The 19,495-nt window shown below is 40.2% G+C and overlaps 1 protein-coding gene across 2 annotated transcripts in view; it reads right to left on the bottom strand.

The window, feature by feature from the left end:
• Positions 1 to 17,567, bottom strand: part of sema4c (sema domain, immunoglobulin domain (Ig), transmembrane domain (TM) and short cytoplasmic domain, (semaphorin) 4C) — a 129,710-nt gene extending 112,143 nt beyond the window's left edge. The window contains exon 1 of one of the 2 annotated variants that reach the window (XM_088009081.1): positions 16,454 to 17,567. The gene's annotated coding sequence lies outside the window, so the exon portion shown is untranslated. The remainder of the gene's footprint in view (positions 1 to 16,453) is intronic. The other variant, XM_088009080.1, reaches the window with a different exon arrangement.
• Positions 17,568 to 19,495: the final 1,928 nt, after the last annotated feature.

Below are 19,495 nucleotides of genomic sequence, written 5' to 3'. Positions count from 1 at the left end.
CCGGATCGCGGGGAGTCAGACAATTCACACACAGTGAATGTGCAATTCAGATTTTTTTTTTTTTTTTTTTTGCTGAAGTTGTTTCAGGGTTTCCCCAGAAAAACCTGCTATTTCCGGTGGTAGAGGGCAGCTAGGGAGCTAGGGAAGTCCACCAGCAGCCCAACGTGTTTTCCATCCATCCATCCATTTTCTGTACACCCTTGTCCCTTAATGGGGTCAAGAGGGTTGCTGGTACCTATCTCCAGCTCCAATGTGTTTTTGAATTAAAAAACAAGTTTAAAAGTATTAGGAGACGCACAAGCAGGCAGCTTAATTTGGAAATAAGTTTGTGAGGCCAACAGGCAGATGTAGGAATGGCCCAACTGGCACATAGTTCAAAGAGTCAACTACAAACCTAGCTTAATCTGTCTTTACTGTTACCGGTGTATGAAAATCCCTGTTTAACACAAACAAGGCAAATAAAGCCTGGTGGCCCGCCAGGACTATAATACCCTGCATTCATAAAACTAAATAAAGTTGAACTGTGAACTGTAACTGAACGGCTCATGACCCCAAAGTGACCCGCATGCACAGGAATAGAAGAAGAAGAAGTAAACATAAATGCAGCAGCATTTACAGAATCAGTAATGGATGCCGCCATCTATGGATCGGTTTTAAAGTTTTGTTTATGTCTGGATTTACCACAACTGGCTTCTTCTGGTGCAGTATTACGCCGCATGTCTCACATCAGGGCGTAAAAGTGACCGCAGACACTTTCAAAATTATCTGATACATATCCAACTCAGCACCACATGTGAAAGTGGGTCAGACTGTTTGGGTTGATGAAAAGTTTGGAATTGGGGGGCTCGGGCTGCTGTGAAAAAGTTGAATGGGCATTTTTGGCCAACAAAATAAATTTGGATCACATTTGCTTTCTGTGAGAACGTAGGCTTAGACAAAGCCATATCTGAAAGGAAACAGTATTGTCAAAGATATGAAAGACAGAGAGAGAGCAAAACATGAAGCAGATATCAAGAAGGACACAGATCCTTTTCAGTTTTCAACCTCAGCATGGATTGGATGACGCTGGCAGCACTTAGCCTTAGAGTTAGACTAAGTGTTATTAAAAGAACATGCAGACTTCACTGCTGTCTCTAACCTGACTAACTGCTAACTTAAGACGGTCAAACTAGTTCAAAATGTGTAGTTTTGAGACAGTCCTCAAACCCTGCTTCTCCAGCAGAGGAGGTGCCCTCAACAGAAACGGATACACAGGCAGGATGCCATCCGGTCCAACCCGTCTTAACATTTCACTTAATCGGGTTCTGCTGTGCTAAAAATTTCATACCGGTTTCTCATTCACCTCAGATTAAAACCAGAGCTGGTACGATGTCAGACGTCACAAAAAAAACACCTGATTGGTCAATCAGGGGGTAGAGGGACTCTGGGGGGTTCCAGTCCTCCCTACGCTCGATAAATCCTGATGCCCTTTCATTGACGCCTTCAGGTAAAGCAGTTAAGTCCACCTCACCTAAGTGCTGTAAAAATGTTGAAAAACAGACCCGTCCTCGTTCTGTAAAAAAAAAAAAAACCCAAGTCCTCTGTTACAAGTAAAAGCCACTTGTCTCCATCATTAATGTCTGAACAATAAGGAGTAACATTGACTTCCCAGCAAGACTGTAGGTTGTTAGGAACACTGCAATAACTTTGAATTTCCAATTAGAGGTGCTACACTGTGCATACATCTGTATTCTCACCTATTAGTCCACTAATGACTAACTGATTTTCCAGCAAGGGAGCAGGAAATAGGAAGGGTAGCTCCCAGCCTTCTACAAAAAAAAAAAGAAAAAACTTAAGCTACTCCCACACACCAGCACAGAGATCTCAGAGAGCAGCCTTGCAGGGGCCCTCCTGCTGCTGATAAGCCTCGCATGGGCCCCGACGTAGTGCCTGCCCCAGAGAGAGGCCATTAGCCCGGCTGCAGCGCCTTCCCGGATAAGCCGCAGCTTACCAGCCTGCGAGCCACAGGGCAGCTTTTTTATTGTTCCTTCAAAACTTTATGTGTGCGCGCGGGGCAACGGCTGCGTCTAACACAGGCACCAGCAGACCCGGTTCCTGTGTGTGTGTGTGTGCGCGTGTGATACTGCATGCTCCCGGCAGTTCCTGTACACTAACGGCCGGTCCCACGGTAGGGAGGGGGAGCTCCGTCAGACCAGAACAATGCCAGAAAAATAGGGGGGGGGCTGCCATAAAAACAAACTACCGTGCTCTGGTTAGCACGAGGAGGAGGGAGGATGGGGGGGGGCTACGTTCTCCAGCACCCCCACCCCACTAATGAACTACATCTGCATCACAATTCAAAATGCACAAAAATATGAATCTGTACTTTTAAGCTGATGTGACATGTAACAAATATGGGCTACGCAGCTAACTGCGGCTATAAAAGCAGCATCAGAAGATGGTTCTTTAAGGAGCCTGAGGTGTGAATGAAGACACAAAGCAATGTTTTAGTTTTGATGTATATATATTAGTGATTTGGAGGAAACAAACAATTACAAATACACAGTGAGAGACAAGTTAATTCAAAATAAATAAATTCAAAGATCAGAGTTCTTGTCCTTTTCCTAGCTCGCCATCGGTTTCAAAGAGGATCTGAGGATCTGATCCATCATGAAATAAAAAAAAAATCCCGACCTGAAAGGCCAAAAAAATCCCAAAAAAACAATTAAGTGTTTTAAACAATTATGTGCAAACAAATGCAATTATTAAATATCTAATAATTAGACTAAACATTTCAGTCAGGTTAAATTAACCATAATTTAAACAAAAAGAATATCAATCATATTTCAAACTAATCATTTAAGGTTAAAATTGAAATCAAAGTTAACTTTCAAAATATCAAGGAAAATAAAATAAATTAACTCAAATACTCAAGCAAAATGAGAAAAAGAAAATAAATATACTGCACAATATCAATTTAAATGTAGCTACATCCTATTTTAATACATTTCATTACAACAGTGCCAGAACACGCACAATACCAGCGATTAGGTTACCTTTGTGAAGAGAGAAATTTCAGGCTAAAAAAATAGTGCTATCACACAACCAAACTCACCAAAAGATCAAATCTGTGGATTCAGAGATTTTGGGTGAATTTCCAGGATGAATTGTCAGCAAGACGCCAACCAGCCAGCCACAATCACAGTGGAACAGGTGATGTAATTCAAACTGCGCTGGAGGCGGGGCTTTAAATAAGTTGAAGAATTTGGGGCAACACAGGAAGTGGGCCCGCACCAATAAAAGTCTTCACTAATTGACTAATTGCGGGTTACAGACACAACATGGCGAAAACTCAGAGATGTACTGATCCGATATCAGGTATCTGTATCGCTCTCGATATTGGGAAAAACAAAATTCTACATGGAGTTATCATTAGTTGAGTTTCCATTACAAATGTTTCCAAATCTTAGTCAATATTGATGTAGAAAAAACACAGTTTCGCAGTTGCAGTGTTTCAATTAAATAAGAAGCGAAATTAAAATCACACGTGAAAAAGCTTGTTCACATAAGTCATTAAAGATTATGGCAGCAATGGATGTAATCAGTTACATGAAAAATATTCCTACTTCAGCCAGGATCTATCAGCCATCGGAGCAACTGTCGGCGTTTTATTGTTAGAGCAACACGTCGGAGTGACACATAACTTTTTATTATTTATATTACATTATATTTAGACTTCCCAACTGTGCTTTCTGAACCATTTGAAAGGTTTTGTTTTGAAATGTCTGACCAAGGCAGTCAACCTGTTGTTTTTGTCAGTTTCTTTATTTTTTATTTTACATTTGCTGCTCTATTTCTAATTGCACCAGCTGAGCAAATCAAAAACGTTTTTACATGTTTGACCAAGCTTTTGAAGCTATTGGTGTATCCAAATTTGCCTATAGTGGTTCAGAGCTATTAAGTAAATTTGTAATTCACTACATATTTGTTTGTTTGTGCCAAAAAAGAAATGTTTCCAATCAATTCAGCACTATTTTTCTACATTGTATCAGTATCGAACGATACTAAGTCTCAGATATCTGTATCGGTATTGGAGGTGAAAAAAAAAGGATCTGTGCATCCATAGGGAAAACAGTAATTTGCGGCAGGAGAACTGAATATTTCAAACATGCGTCATCCCAGGCTCACACTAACATACGGGAATCTCGATTTTGCACACATGTTTCAGCCTTTATGTGTCACCGAACCCAAGAAGGGAGAAAAAGGGAGCAATTCGGGCAGTCTTCTGTACAGAGAGTGCAGAGCGGACAACTGAGCCAGAAAACATCTGCTGACTCGGAACAAACAAAACAACAACCAGCCGACAGACAGCCGTGCTGGGGCCTCCGAAAAAAAATAAAAATACTAAGTGCCTTACACTGTGCCCCCAAAACACAATTGGCTATGTGTTTTATGGCTGAGCATATCGTTCTTTCTCTAGACACAACTCAGCACAGACGGAGTATAAAACACGTCTGCGGATCAAGACAGAATCAATCTGTAAAAAGAGACAATAAAGATTTATTTTTTGAGCAACTCTTTGGCTCAAGAATAACAAAAAAGCAAATGTGAAGAAAAAAAATCTCTTTTGCAAAGTACTGTGGAAAAGATACACAGATTCATGGCATCCTACAGTTGGTTGAATTGCTCTAAATGTTCAAAAACTCGTCCATACTCTCTTGGATTATTTGCAAAGAAGCCTTTTTTTGTAAAAAGCAAAGGTTTAATTTGCGGCTGCGCTAAACTTGTAAACATGCTGCCGGTTTAAAGTAAAGTCTGGGATTTTATGACGTTGGAGGATTGCCAGGGTGACATGAGCGTGAATTTTTCTTTGGCCTATGCAGACCCTTTAAACGCAGGATGAAACATCAGTACCATATAAAAAGAAGAAAATATGAGTATTATTTTCATCTCAGGTTTAAGATTTATGGCACTTTATTATTGGTACAAATATTTAAAATATTCCTAATGCTCCTTCTAAAGCAATATTAGTAAAAAATATTGGTATTGCTAGCATTTTAGTTACTGGCATTTTGACTCTGATACTAAAACAAATATTTATGACATCCAGTGTAACACTCATCTCTCACTATGATTAATTAAAAACCATGAAACGATTGTGTTGCATGTTGATAAATTCACACATACTTAAATCATTGGTATATGCCAAAAGGCTCCATTTCCTGACTTCAGCTAGTTTTTAGGCTCCAGAACTGATTTTACCTTTTTTGTGACGTCTTCAACAGTTTCCAAGTTCATCACAGGTTGTAACCTGATAGCCATGTTGTCTAAAGATCAATAAGAAAAACACTAAAACAATCAATACTGTTGTAGTGGAAAGCAATTCGAGGCTGCTAGCTAGTTTATGTTGTCTTTTTTATTTTAAATCTTAGTTGACCTAGAGCAAAGTTTTTGAATAAAAAAGTTCTCTGTTATAAATTATTTTTGCTTTAAATATGCCTTTTTATCAAAACCTCAGCCTAAATGTGGAAGAGAGTTGCCAACACAGAGCAAAACCTTTTGTTTTGCTAGCTATCTGCATTAGCATACGTGCCATACACATGCTAATGCAGATAGTCAGCAAAACAAGGAGTTTTACTCTACAGTCAGCAGGCTAAAATATCACAAAGACATAATGTAGTGTCCAGCGACAAAGGGAAGCTTTCTCAAAAATTGTCACCTTTCTTTAATTTATACAAAAACAGCAAGCTACAATCTAAGCTAGCTAGCCAGAGGCTAAATGCTCCCCTTTGATTCTTCCCTAAGTAATCCTCTAATTTTCTACAATTCTGGAGCCATAAAGATCTTTACATTTCTTCACTACTACATCCTCCCTTATGTCAATATTTAAGGACACGCTCGCCTTTAATGAAATCTCTAATAAGCAAAAAATCCATTTCACCTTGTAGCTCTAATTAAGTGTCCTGATTTACATAAATCCTTGAACAGGAACCCGGTTATTGAGCGTGGGGTGGGGGGGTTATCCTGAGATAAACAGCGAGGAGGAGGACGGAGAAAGCGAGTGGAGGAGGGCAGCAGATGGCCAGCAGTGGTCAGCTGTTAATACACAGGCGGGTCGGGACTGCCCTGCCCTCCCATTCTACCGGCCATTAATAATGCAGAGCCACCCAGAGGAACTTCAGCGAGCGTCTTTTTAAACTCTGCTGCAGGAAAGAACAAACCTTGATGTCATGACTGGAAGCAATGGATTTCTCTCCATCTGTTCGTTCATTTGAATCAGAAAACAGTAATTAGATTTGGGTCTCTCTCCACTGCACACTGATGTTTTCTTGTGTTGTTTGTTTTTTTGATTTTTTTTTTTTTTTTCATAATTGCTTTGATCAGCCAAACAGGAGGGAAATTACAGGTTGCAATGAAAAAGCTTTGACAAGCAAAACTTCCGCCACGGCTCAAGGAAGAGAGAGGGGAAAATATTCAAGATGTACCGGCCCAACGTATTTCCTTCTAGGATGTCAGTTTTGATCCATATTGGATTTTCCACAAGTCAGTCTTTCCTGGAAACATTTTCCCTCCTCCCTCCCTCCGGGCTTATTTACTTATTTATTGATTCCTCCCAAAGGAGGAATGCATCATTCATCGCTGGTGACAAATATTTATCACTGCGTTGTATTTCTGTGATCGGGAAATTGTGCGTTTTTTTTTCTTTTTTCTTTGATAATGTAGTTAATTTTTGACAGCAACGTCAATAGGACTTCATTTAATTTGCGTGAATTGATTTCATGAGAGAGGAGAAAAAGATCCATAATGGCATCCAGTGCACTGGCACCACTATTAGAAACCACCAAACAGATTACAGCACTCTCTCCATGGTATCATTTTTATTCACAATAGACTGAATATGCACTTGTCTGTTCAATTAAAGTTGAGCTGTATAAGTGGCAAGTGCTTACACTTTGGCAATGCAAAAAAAAAAAAAAAATGACCTCATTAGGTTCCTGAAACTGAGTGGGATTAAGTGAGGAAGTTGGAAAAAAGGAGGTAAGGGGAAAATCTGTCTAAATAAGAGAAGGGGAGGAAGAGAAGAGAGAGGCCATAGTTGGAGGAGAGCAAAGGCATCACGTCTTGGAACAACTGCAATCAGGGCTGCCGCCAGAAGCCCCTGTCTTCGCTGCCTGATGATTCTCAGCAGGTCTGGCCTCCACAAAGACAGGGCTAGAGGTGCTGCAGCGAGCAGCGCGCATGAGCTCCAGAATGCACAAAACCTCGCAGAAAAAAGTTTCTGTAGCACACAAACCAATTTAAAGGCAAATATTTTGTGCAGAAAACATAATAAAACCATAACTCTGAACAAATGTTGTCAATTTCTGCACAGTTAGACAAAATGCGACATTTTGAGACGGAGAATTTGCATCAAACTTGCATTATGAAGAGGCACAGAGTTTGTTAAGTGACTATTCGTCGCATAATAATTTGTCTGCTGAAACAATTAATCGGGTTAATCGTGATGAATCAATTGTTGAATAAATCGTCATCTAATTTAGTGATTGATTAATCGGTGGCTTGAGTATACAGACTCAAAAAAGGCCATTTGATAATTATTCCAAAACTGATCAAAATCTACACACATTTAGCATTAGAGATAAAAACACCCTCGACTGTTATTCTGCTCTACCTAAAGCTCCTCATGTGACATAGTCTTTGCTTCACTTTGCTTCATTCACTAAAGCAATGCTATGTTATCGCATTTTAGGCAATAAAATGTTTATTTTCTTATTAAGAAGGGAATTGAATTATTTGTTTATTTGCATTTATTATTTTTTTGTATGAAAAACATTATTCAATAAGATTACTTGAAGATTTGCATTTATTATTTTATTGTATAAAAAACATTATTCAATAAGATTACTTGAAGAATATGCCCATTTTTATCTGATTAATCGATGAATCATCAGAATAATCGACAGAATAAACGAAGGGTAAAGTAATCATAAGCTGCAAACCGACTTCCATATTTTTTTATATATCAGTCTGACATAAGACAATAAGGTTAGCTGAAAAGTCTATAAAATGTGCCAACTGTTTATATCCGATTAATTGATTAATCATCAGAATAACAATTACTAAAATAATAATTTGTTGCAGCCCTACTTTCATATTTTTGTATTAACCTGACATCTATCCAGTTGGATGTTTGTTATTGTATCAAGTTAGAAATGGAGTAATGTACAGAGCAAAGTGTCCCAATAAAAGTTTCAGCACAGCAATGGAATTCTCAGTAGAGAGTGAAGACACACTCCTTCTGTGTATTTTGTAATATGAGGGTGTCTGGAGTGTTTGTTTTTTTTGTTTGTTTGTTTTTTTGTTTATTTCTGTTGGCAGCTGGACCAGCCTCAGCAAGAAGGCTATGTTGTTCTGTACTTTACAAACCACATCATCCAATAGATAAATCCTGTGGTAAACTCCCCCTTTTTACTCAGAACATTTGATTCATTTAACTTGTTTAACTTTAAACAAATTAAATGCAGAACCAGGCACGTGTAAAGAGTCTTTAAAAATCCTATTTTCAGTTTTGTGTCAGAGACCATCAGATTTTTATTCTTATATTCCAGTCTTCACATATTCAAATTTGTGATAGAAGGAGAGAAGACATTACTCCCAAACAATGGATGCCATATAGACGGCGTCTAGTTGTTATGGAGACTAAGAGGCGACTTTGCTGACTCAGCATTGTGGCAAGGCAAATATGAGTCACTGTCCAGCCTAACAGCCAGCGGCTAAAATAAATGGACCTCTGTGTTGTGACTGTGTGCGATTTTTACCAAACTGAAAGCGAGTTGCCACCTGTTGATCAGAAAGGTCTGCAGTCTGTTGCACTGAGTTCCTCTTGAAGTCAGTAACCGGGTTTTTTGGTGCGGAATAATAAAAAGCCGAGTCGTGCTCTCTGGTGTAAACCCGTGCAAACGACTCTCACCGAAATGTGGGTATCGAGTTCCCATCAATACTTAGATTACAATAAATATTCATGACTGCAGCAGAGTCATACCATGTGATTAAATGCCGAAGATTAAACACTTTCACTGTTCCACCTGAAGCCAGATTTTAGCAAGTTTTTTTTTTCTCAAGTTGACTAGTGGAAACACAGCTAAGGGGGATATAGGTTTCTGATTTAGCATTAATCTGTCTTTCCTGACAAGAAGAGCCCCGTAAGCTCATAAAAGACTTCAAGGGGACTCTCGGCCTGCTTTCGGTTCTCAGGTTTCAGTCTGGTTTCAATACCCTAAGGTAACAGTGCTGCTGAGAATTTAGCTTACGCTCAAAAACGAATTGAATATCCATGAATGTTTTGATGCTGCAATATTATTTTTTTCTCATATAACATCTTCAGCTTTAATTGGACCGATAGAGTGCTGACCAAGCAAGAGGACAACTCACAAATCTGAATAAAAGCTTCAAGATATGGCAAATGTATCAAGAGGGACGTTTTACCCTTACATAAAGGGGTGCACAAGTTTTTCACTTCCGATATGATACCGATATTGGAGTTTTGATTATTAGCCGATTCTGACACAATATCAAAAGTCAACAAAAATACGTATGAGAACAACTAACTCATTTATTATTAACCAATCGGCACTGCTGGATAGAAATACTGGGCTGGAATTCTGGAGTGGAGTGCTCATATCGGAGATTTTCGATACATGTTGATATAATCCGATACTTGCTTTTGGCTTATATTGGACTGATATTCGATATCAATATTAGATCAGGACACGTCTGCTTATAAACACTATTTAAAAGATTTAGCTATTTGGTCCCAATGGGAAGATGTATGTTTGGATATGTCAAGGTGAAGTTTTAAAGATGTAATAAGTGTCATACATTGTGGATGCTAAGGGCTTCTCTCATAGCCAGTGGTGCTGGTGCACAGCACACAATGGATGGAATATTAAATGAACACAAATTCAACAATGATCTTAAACGGATAAAGCAGGCAAAGATTAAGCATCTGAAAAGGTCTTGACCTCAACATTACTGAAAATGTTTTTATGTTTATTAGCTACCAAACTACCAAAAGAATAGCGCTTAAATATCCAGCCAGAATTGCTCCAGGACATTATTCTGAGGTACAGCAACTTGCTAAAGGATGTTTTATCCGACTGCAAGTGATGGTGTATGTACACATTTGTCCCTGTATGTTTATTTTGTGTTAATTGTAGAAAATCAACAACAAACCCAAACTTCTACACTAACTTACAGGTTGTTTTTTTTTTATTAAGGAAGTTGTTGTATCATTCCATTCTGAAAAAAACAACAAGTCCTTAAAAGCACTAAATTAATCACCAAGTGTATGTGAACTCATCGCACTGCAGATTTCACACGACGTCCTACCTTCTTATGGAATGGGGGCCGTAGTGAGGAAAAAAAAATATTTTCTGCAAACCTTCCAGATGGCAAAAGGGGGAAAAAACAGATCTTTAATATAAACAACTTCTCCTCCCTGGGAAGACTAAGCAGAACATATAAACACACCAACAGGCTCATCTCTAGGGCCTGATGTGCTAATCACGTGCTAATGTGGAACATAATTCAGTGTTTGAGATTGTGATTTTTAGGCTCCACATATCATTGCTAACCATGCTATCTCATTCATACAGCTGCTGGAAAACTTAAAAATATCGGCTCGTGCAGACTGGAGTCCTGTTCGAACGATGACTACGCTCCTGGACCGAGGTTCATTTAGCATGCTGTCCGTGTAAACAAGCCCCTTCCTTTGCTTCTGCTGTAAACATCAGCCCATCCAGCCCAGGCCTACCCCCTCCCCCTTGTCTACTGTTCCCCTTGAGCTCTCACATGACCCATCTGCTTCAGCTTTTTGGCCTTCCATGGGCCATTTCTGATCAACACAAACACACACGCGCGTACTCGCGGGCACTAAAAAAGCTGCGGTATCTCCATTCTGTTTGTCTAGCTTCTGAACACAGAGGGCATCGCCTGAGATGAGAACTCCCTTCATCTCAGCGGGAAACACAGACCTGTTTGAAACAGTAACATCCACAGCACATTTAGCTTCTGGAAGAGATTTTTGCTGGGGGGTTTTTCCGCCCTCAAGTATAAAGAGGCAGGAAAATTTTTTAGCTGTATTTGAATGAAAACGTGTATATTTTCCCAGCCGTGCCCCCAGTTAAAATCTGGCGCATCAACCATTCCCCTCTCCACATCTACAGCAAACAACCGGGATCCAAGCACCTCGCAGAGCGAGAAGTCAAGCATCAATGGTCCCATGACCACGGCATCCAGCTGCCTGCTGTGTGGCTGGTGGATTCGGTCGCATTGACTCGATGCATGTGGCATGTAGATGACAATTAGGCACGCGCAAACAGACGTGCATCAAGCAGGCAGGAGACATCTGGTGCAGTGACGACATAATGGCTATGATGCAATGTTGGCCCTTATGCATCGCTGCTGCCATGTGCCAAAGGAGCACACACACACACCCACACACACGCAGGGTAAGATTGATAATGTGACAATACATTAAAGCTTAAAACAACAGCTTTACTCATTTACAATGAGACAATAACAACCTACAAGATGCCTTGATAAAATGAGATGAGATCTAAGCAATAGTTTTTGAAATGCTAAATATTACAGTGTTTCCTTTTGTTCCCCACAAAAGAATAAAAGTGTTTTAAATAAACTAATCATTGGGGATCATTCCATTCCAGGTTTGACTCGTCGATATGCAATTGTGTTTATGACTGACTAATTCTAAAGTGTCCCTAATGCCAAAGAAGCACAACCTTCTGACTGCTCAGTAAAATACAATAAAGTTTTCTCAATAATCTCAACGATGCAGTAAACTTAGCTGAATACCTTCTTCACAGTTTTTCAACTAAGGGTCAGATGCCAGCTCTATTTGCGGTTCAGCGTTCTCGAATTCAGCTGTTCTCAATTTTTTCTGTGGAACGTAACTCGCAATTATGTATGGTAAAAGCTAGCTGCTTTTGCTAAATCTACAAGCTGACTACAATTCTCAAACGGCGCCGAAAAACAACATCATCATTCACAACTTGTCCTGTTCACTGATTGACCTGGTTGAAATTCTACCTGAGGAATCCACTTCAATGGGAGAAATCCCAGGCAGAGCAGTGAAGGCAGATTAGAATCGAGTGAAACTGTGCAGGAAGGCAATGGTCAGGCTACGCCTAGATGTGTGGGGTTTTTTTCATAAAAAAAAAAAAACATAAATATAAATAACTTAAATATTCAAAAGAATAATGCAAATGGAGAGAAGAAATACTTAGGTGCACTGATCTTTGATACAATATTGACCGACATTTTTAAAGCAGTCAAACCAGGAACGTTTTTAGATTTTCTTGGCGCTGACTGGCACTGTAGATGTTAGCTTCAACGGTTTCCACTGTGTGTATTACTACACTTGAAGGTATGTTTGATGTTTGAACTATTGAAACATCCACTTATGTCCCTGTTTTAGAGAAGGTCTCTAGTGTTTGGTCATTTCAGCTATTCGCAGACAGTTGTAATCCCTACAAATATCCGCAGTATTTCTAGGGCTAGCAAGCTGTTTTTGCTGACAATGTAGAAGCAGCAGAGCAGACGTCCCATACAGAGGGATTAGTCCTTGATACAGACGTCCTGGGTCCCATTCCTGACCATATTTGCTGCATGTCTTCCTCTCTCTGTCTCAATACAGTGAGTAAGTCTCACTAGTGCAACACAATCTTAAAAACAAGAAGTTTACGTGATAACAGTTTTGTTTCTCTTTTAATATCTAAGGCTACTATACAGGAAGAATTTAACACCGGTCCATACCCATGCCTTTGAAATAGCATTTTACTCTTAAAACATAACCCAGTACGATTGTGAACGTATTCTTAGGAGCCTTGCTGTGGCTGTTCATAGATGACAAATAAAGCTTGCATCTTTTAATGAGGCTTGTAACAGTTTTGTTTCTGAGAACAAAAAGGTAATGAATTGTCTCCTGTGACTCTGTCAGCTTGTTGGAAGATAATAGTCTCAGACGCCAGCGAGTCAATGACACACAGAAAAAACACGCTAACCAGCCATAAAAAGGATGTAAAAGTTCTAAGAGTTGTGTCTCGCTGGTACTCAAATGACATTAAGAAAACATTAAACGGCCCTTTGAAGCAGCACGTGTGTGTCGCTGAACGGCTCAGCTCAAGCGTGGCTGTCTGCAGTCGGTGTGCGTGTGCTTGTGTGTTGTTAGCAGAGCTGAATGTGCGGGAAGATGGGAAGGAGGGTGGCCATCAGGATGTGAAGTCTATTGTCTGTCCGACAATGAAGAGATCGAGACAGCAGGAGTGCTGTGGCTCGCTCAATAGAGGCATTTACATCTGGGTTCAGTCTGTGTGAGAACAGGCACTGTGTGAGGCTTTGTTATAAATAACACTGGATTTCAAGTTGATGTTTTAATTTAAACCAAAAATGATGAAAATATTCAAAAACCATAATTGATTTCACCGACAACTCCTTTTGAAACTGCTTCACATTATCAATAAAAGGGTCCATGAACTTCCTTTTATTGTTAAGATTAGACTTTTTTTTTTTTTTTGCACTATCAGCCTTATTTTATTTTCTAAACCTGGAAGCCAAACTATTCATCGATTCTTAATAGACACAATCATTCACTCTCGGCTACAATTACCACTGACAGATTTTAGGAAGAGCTTGAAGGGTGGAAGTACTTGTTTTCTCAGAACCCCAAAATGTATCTTTTTGTTTTTAATTTAGTTAATATTTAATGTAGATCAGAAAACATAAAGTGAGGTGTTTTAATTAGTTTGGTTTTACATAGGTAAGCAATACAGGACTATTGGAGAACAATGATGTTATAATCACACCTCAAATCTAACCTGAAACCACGAGAGTTTCAGCTAGTTTAGTTAGTTGATACTAGCCAGATAAAACTAGCTAGCTAAAAGTAGATTGTTTCAGCTAGCTTTAGCTGGCTGAATGAAGCTAGCTAAAAGTAGATTGTTTCAGCTAGCTTTAGCTGGCTGAATGAAGCTAGCTAAAAGTAGATTGTTTCAGCTACATTTTCATATGAACACTTTTTTTCTAAATCTGAGAGAACAGCTTAGCCTATATAATTGATTATGAAAAGTTATTTTAGCATACTTAAAAGTTTTTAAATGAGTTTAGCCAAAAGTACATGCAAATTACAATTTTCATTGGGTTGAAAAACCATTTATAAATGCAAATAACTACCAAAGGAACTTCAGTCAACTATCATATCCAGAATAATCAAACTAACAATGAGGTTGAGACACAAGATAGCTGCTCAAGAAAACCTGAAGTAATGAACAAAATATGACTGCTGATTGACTTTAAATTGTAGCAGAATTCATAAACTTCAAACAGTATATTTTTTATTGTTTTCAAATATATACCCAATAAATTATCAGTTACAATTTACATTTGTGGCTACAGGACACCAAACCTGACTGGCCCCAGGACAGATATCTTCCTAGATCCGGCCCTGCTAACTGTGCTATACTGTCTCTGTGAACCCTCTAGAGTCAATGGTGCCAATCTCACTTTGGAAAGAAGACCCCCAAGCACAGTGACGCTTGCATGAAGCCCACATCCTCCAGCCCACATCACTGTGGCGTGCCTCCACTAACTTCTCCCACAAGCCTCATAGTGTCTGCGCTCTGCACCACCCCCACCACCCCACTGGCCCTGTCTGTTAGTTAACTGGTGCTGGCACCATCCAGCTTGTAAACCCACCCACCCCCCTCCGAATCCCACCCCACTCAATGTCCAGAGTGGACACACGCCCATCCGGCCCTCCCCCTTTCCTGAGTAATTACAATAATCACTCAACTGAAGCTAATACTTACTTCATTAGGTAAATCTGTAAGGGAATAAGGAGGAAAAAGCACTCCAAAGCAATATTTCTAAGCAGCAGTGGATTATGTTAGAAAGTTTATTATGAGTTGAAGCTCATCTAAAATACCCTCCAGTAAATTTAAACCTCTGCATATAAAAACTGCCCACATACAAACAACAGCTTTCCATAAAATGAATCAAATTCACTTTAAATATAGTTCAATACCTGTGTGGTCATGATTTCTATCTGCTTTTGCTATTTTATTGCATATTTAATCCAGATAAAATCCATCCTCTCAAGAAGAAAAAGAAAAAGCGGTACATCACATGTCTGATATAAGACGAGACAACATGTCTTACTTTAACGGCAGGAAAACATCTTAAATCTGAAGGAGGTTCGTAAAGACAAACGATTCCAGAGCATAGCCGTCACAAGAAGGGAAGATGTTCAGATAGGCTAACATAAAATAAGTTCACAAGGCGTGCGGTGAAAAACTACCAGCAAGTCCTGCAGGGTGATAGAAACAAAATACAGCATTTAGTCATTTTACCAGTGGCCACTAAGCGCCCCATCCAATCAGATAGAACATTTCAAAAAGGAAAACAAACAGATTTTCACCAGGTAAAATCTAACAATCATCATCAGGCCAGTTTCAGCTCTGCAAGCACCTTAAGAGTCATGTGCTGTATGGCTGACTCCCCTGACACATAAATGCAACTCATATGTTTCACAATTTGAGGTAAAGTTTGCCAAAAGTTGCTAATTTAGCTATTTTACTAGCTTGTCAGCTCAATGTTGTCCCCTCCTGTGATGTCATGGACTTAAATAAACACAAGGCAGAAAAAGTATGTTTTTTTGTTGTTGTTTTTTTTCTTTTTCTGTGTGCCTTTTTCAAAATAAAACTGTGTCATTGTGAAACCCTGCTGCGGAAATCAAACACATTATTACTCGGTTTTGTTTTTACCCTCAGTTTAAATTTGGTAGAAGGGCGGGGGAAACAACACACCAGGGGACAGACTCTTTAAAATATTGAAGAAGGCAAACTACTCTGAGTCTTCGGGGAGCTAACAGTAAGTCAGAGATGTGCTGGAATAAAAAAAAAAGTCTCGTGAAGCTCTTAGAACTCGAGAACTTAAATATTCCAGATTTACGTGAGAGGGTTGCAGAGTCACACCGGGCTAAGTCAGAAGCTTTGTGATGTACGTTGTGCACTGATTTTTCGGGGGGGCTTTTTTTGTAGAGCGGCTCACTCACTCAGCGTGTGCTTTCCGGAGACGGTTCCCCCCTTTCCCAGCCGCTCCTGACCGCACTGCGCCGTGTTTACACCGCGCCACACCGAGATAAAGTTGCGCCGCACCGAAACCCCGAACCAGTAACCCGACCGGACCGCCGTTAGCCTGCCCGAAACGGCGCATCGCGTTGCCCTGTTCGCGTTATTTCTACAAAAATATACAAATGCAGAAAGAGCGAGCTGCCTCACTGCAACAGTTGATGCTCCACGCTCTCGTCGTTGTTGTGGTTTTTCCACCTTTCCCACCTCCGTTGACTTCCTCCCTGCGCTCTCAACCGCTACGATATGAATAACGACTCCAAACTTACCTTATTATTACAATGATGCTGCTGATGATCACAGCCGCTGCGTCCTGCCTCTTTCCCCCCTCCACAGCCGACGGATCGAGCAGGCTATCCTTCTCCTTTTCTCCTTTATCTCGCGTTTGTTGTTTCTTTCTTTCTTCTTCTTTTTTTTATTTTAGTTTGACTTATAAATTATTCCACATCCCCCATCAATCTCTGACGAATCGGTCCGCGGTTCCTCTCTCCCGTGTCCTCTCTGATTTGAAATGTTTGGACTTAAAAGGCAAATCGTGCCATATGATCCTGTCATTCAGTTTCTGCATAGAAGAACTGGGTCCTCTACGCGCAACTCCCCTCCCAAGGCTTTGTAACACGAAACCCAGAGGAGGAAGAGGAGGAGGAGGAGGGGAAAAAAGGAGGAGGAAAAAGAAAGAAGAGAGAGCGTGAATTTAATCCACTAAGTGGGACGAGCTAGAAGGATCTGTCCGCCTCTCTGTCTCAGAAGTTTCAGCAGTCTGACGGAGAAATGTGAGCGCTGCGTCTCTGTGCCAGGCTCCGCTAGAAATGATGAGTGCTGCTGCTGGTGCGTGGCGCTGCAGCGTGGTGTGTGTGTGCGTGTGTATGTGTGCGCCCCCCTTCTACCCCAGCCTGCTTCTGCAGTACGCAGCGCAGCAGGAACCTGGGAGGATTTAAAAAAAAAAAAAAAAAAGGCACACAAACTCGTCTCCGCCCATTAGCCCCTATGAACAAGGGCCCCGACATCCCAGGGCCCCTGCTGAAGCCAGTTTTCATTGTATGCAAAGTAAAGGTCTGTTTTTTTTTTTTTTTTTTTTTTTTGAGGGGGTTCTCAACATGGAGTCTGACCCCGGGCAACCCAGAGGTGCTTTCTAATGAGGGCCCCCTCACAACCAAATGAGCATTTTGGGGAATAGGGCTTTTGGTTCTAGACATCAGCGGTCAGTTCTGGCTCTGTTGCTGAGCAGAGTCCTGCTCAGCAACATCTGGAAGGCTGAGGAGTTTGTTTGTCAATTGAAATTGTTTGTTTGTCAATTGAAATTGTTTGCATTCTGTCCCGTTTCCACCACGAAAAAGGAAAATCGACTCCTTAGGACTTTATGTCATAGATCTACGAGAGCGGACGATTTACTGCATATACCGTTTCCCGACGGTTTTCTCTTGCTAATGACTTAATTTTCCGTTTCTGCATATACTTCTTTCCAATTGCTTTCTCAAGATGACGGGTTTTCCTGAGAGAATAAGTTAATTTCTCAATCTCTTGAGATATCGAGTTAGCTTCCCATTTTCTCAAGATAAGTAAATTTCCTGATGGTTTTCTCTATCGTTTTCTTGAGATACCAAGTTAGTTTCCCAGTTTCTCAAGATAGCGAGATCATTTCTTGACGGTTTTGTCGAGATAACGACTTAATCTGGAGACATCAAACTTTGCCAGGAGATTACGAGATGATTGGTGTGTGTGTGTGTTAAACCTGACTCCACCCTTCAAATCCATGCCACAACGGCATTCGATTAACTCGCTATCTCGAGAAAACCATCGGGAAGTTAAGTTGTTGCCTCGAGAAAAGCACTGGGAAAAAGTTATGTTTTATTTGCATAGCACCTTTCGCAGATAAAATCACAAAGCATGTGGGAAAAGCACATCAAGAATATCTGCAATTAAAAAAAGGACAAAGATCTTCATTGAAAGTGCGAAAGCAGACGAGTAAATTCTTTTCGGCAGCATATGTAGATAAAAACAAATCAAAGTGGCTGAGTCTCGGAAAGAATGCACAGGAACTTCAGAGGTTGTGCTGCTCTTTTAATGTCAGTTTATGCTAATTTAACTATCTGCTTCCCACAAACACCCAGACTTAGAGTTTCATGCAGCAAATTCTGTTTTAAGGTCCTGTTGTTTGAAGTGGTCTGGTCTGCCCAATAAAAATGGCTAATGGACTGATTTTTTGTGGTATGGAGTGCTTTTTGACCATACTTAAAACACTTACAGGAAAAAAAAAAAACCTACATTCCCCATAATCTGGACAAACAGTCATAATGAGCCTGTGTCTCTAACATAGACATACAGATGATGGGATGCACTGCAAAGAGGGGCTAATCTCCCGCCGTCACAACCCTTCATACCCCCCACCCTCTGGATCATCGCTCATCTGCGTCAGTGAACGGTAGATTTTGTCACCCGACAAAGTTCGGCATCGCCGTGAGACAAGCTTGCGTCCCTATTTCCTTTGCTGTCGCCGTTATAACACGGAGAAATTTAACAGCCCATGTTTATGAAACAGAACCTTGCTCAGAGCAGCGGAGGATGCAGGCTTTTTAGTTTAAACTTTCAGCATTCAGGTGATTTAAAATTCCTCACAGTGGAATACGTTGGCTCAGATCACACCGAGATAGTCGAGTTTTGCTGAATATATTAAAGCTGCTCAAAAACACAGAGATGTTCGTTAGCTATTCTGGCCTGGTTCTGCCTGTTATTCTAAGATCATTTATTAGTTGAAGCCTTCGGGGAATTGTGCTTTTCTTTTTTCTTAATAATTTTGGGTGTTTAAACAATAAGTTGGCGCTTTGACAAACTGAAAACGTCATCCTGCTGAATTACTTCCTGTCTTGTCCAGGAACAAAGACGTTTCGCTCTCCCAGGGACTCCGTCACCAACAGGCAGGTGCCATCGGAAGTGATGTCAGAAAGTCCTCTTTTGAGACACATCAAAATGGTTTTATCTTCTCAGATGTGTTATTCATAAATTTAAAATCAATAATACAAAAAGTCTATGAATTTGTCACTGATGCATAATTTGATACCTCCGGTTATGAAACTGCCGGGTTTAAAATAACCATCTGTGAGGGATTTTGCTTGGTTTTGATGATGGCGTTTATTGCTTGTTTCTAAATTATACATTTATGGTGTGAAACACGTTGAACTGCCTTGTTGATGAAATATATACAATTGAACTTGACTTAACTTAACACAGTGGTTTCCAAACATTTTCTTCTGCGCCCCCCCAGTGGTTTCCAAACATTTTCTGCACCGCCCCTATGGATTACAAATGGCTGT

This window comes from Poecilia mexicana, unplaced genomic scaffold (assembly GCF_051168715.1).
Source record: "Poecilia mexicana isolate PSO_F unplaced genomic scaffold, ASM5116871v1 scaffold_9, whole genome shotgun sequence".
Lineage (NCBI taxonomy): Eukaryota > Metazoa > Chordata > Actinopteri > Cyprinodontiformes > Poeciliidae > Poecilia > Poecilia mexicana.
This window is presented reverse-complemented; position numbering and strand designations above follow the sequence as displayed.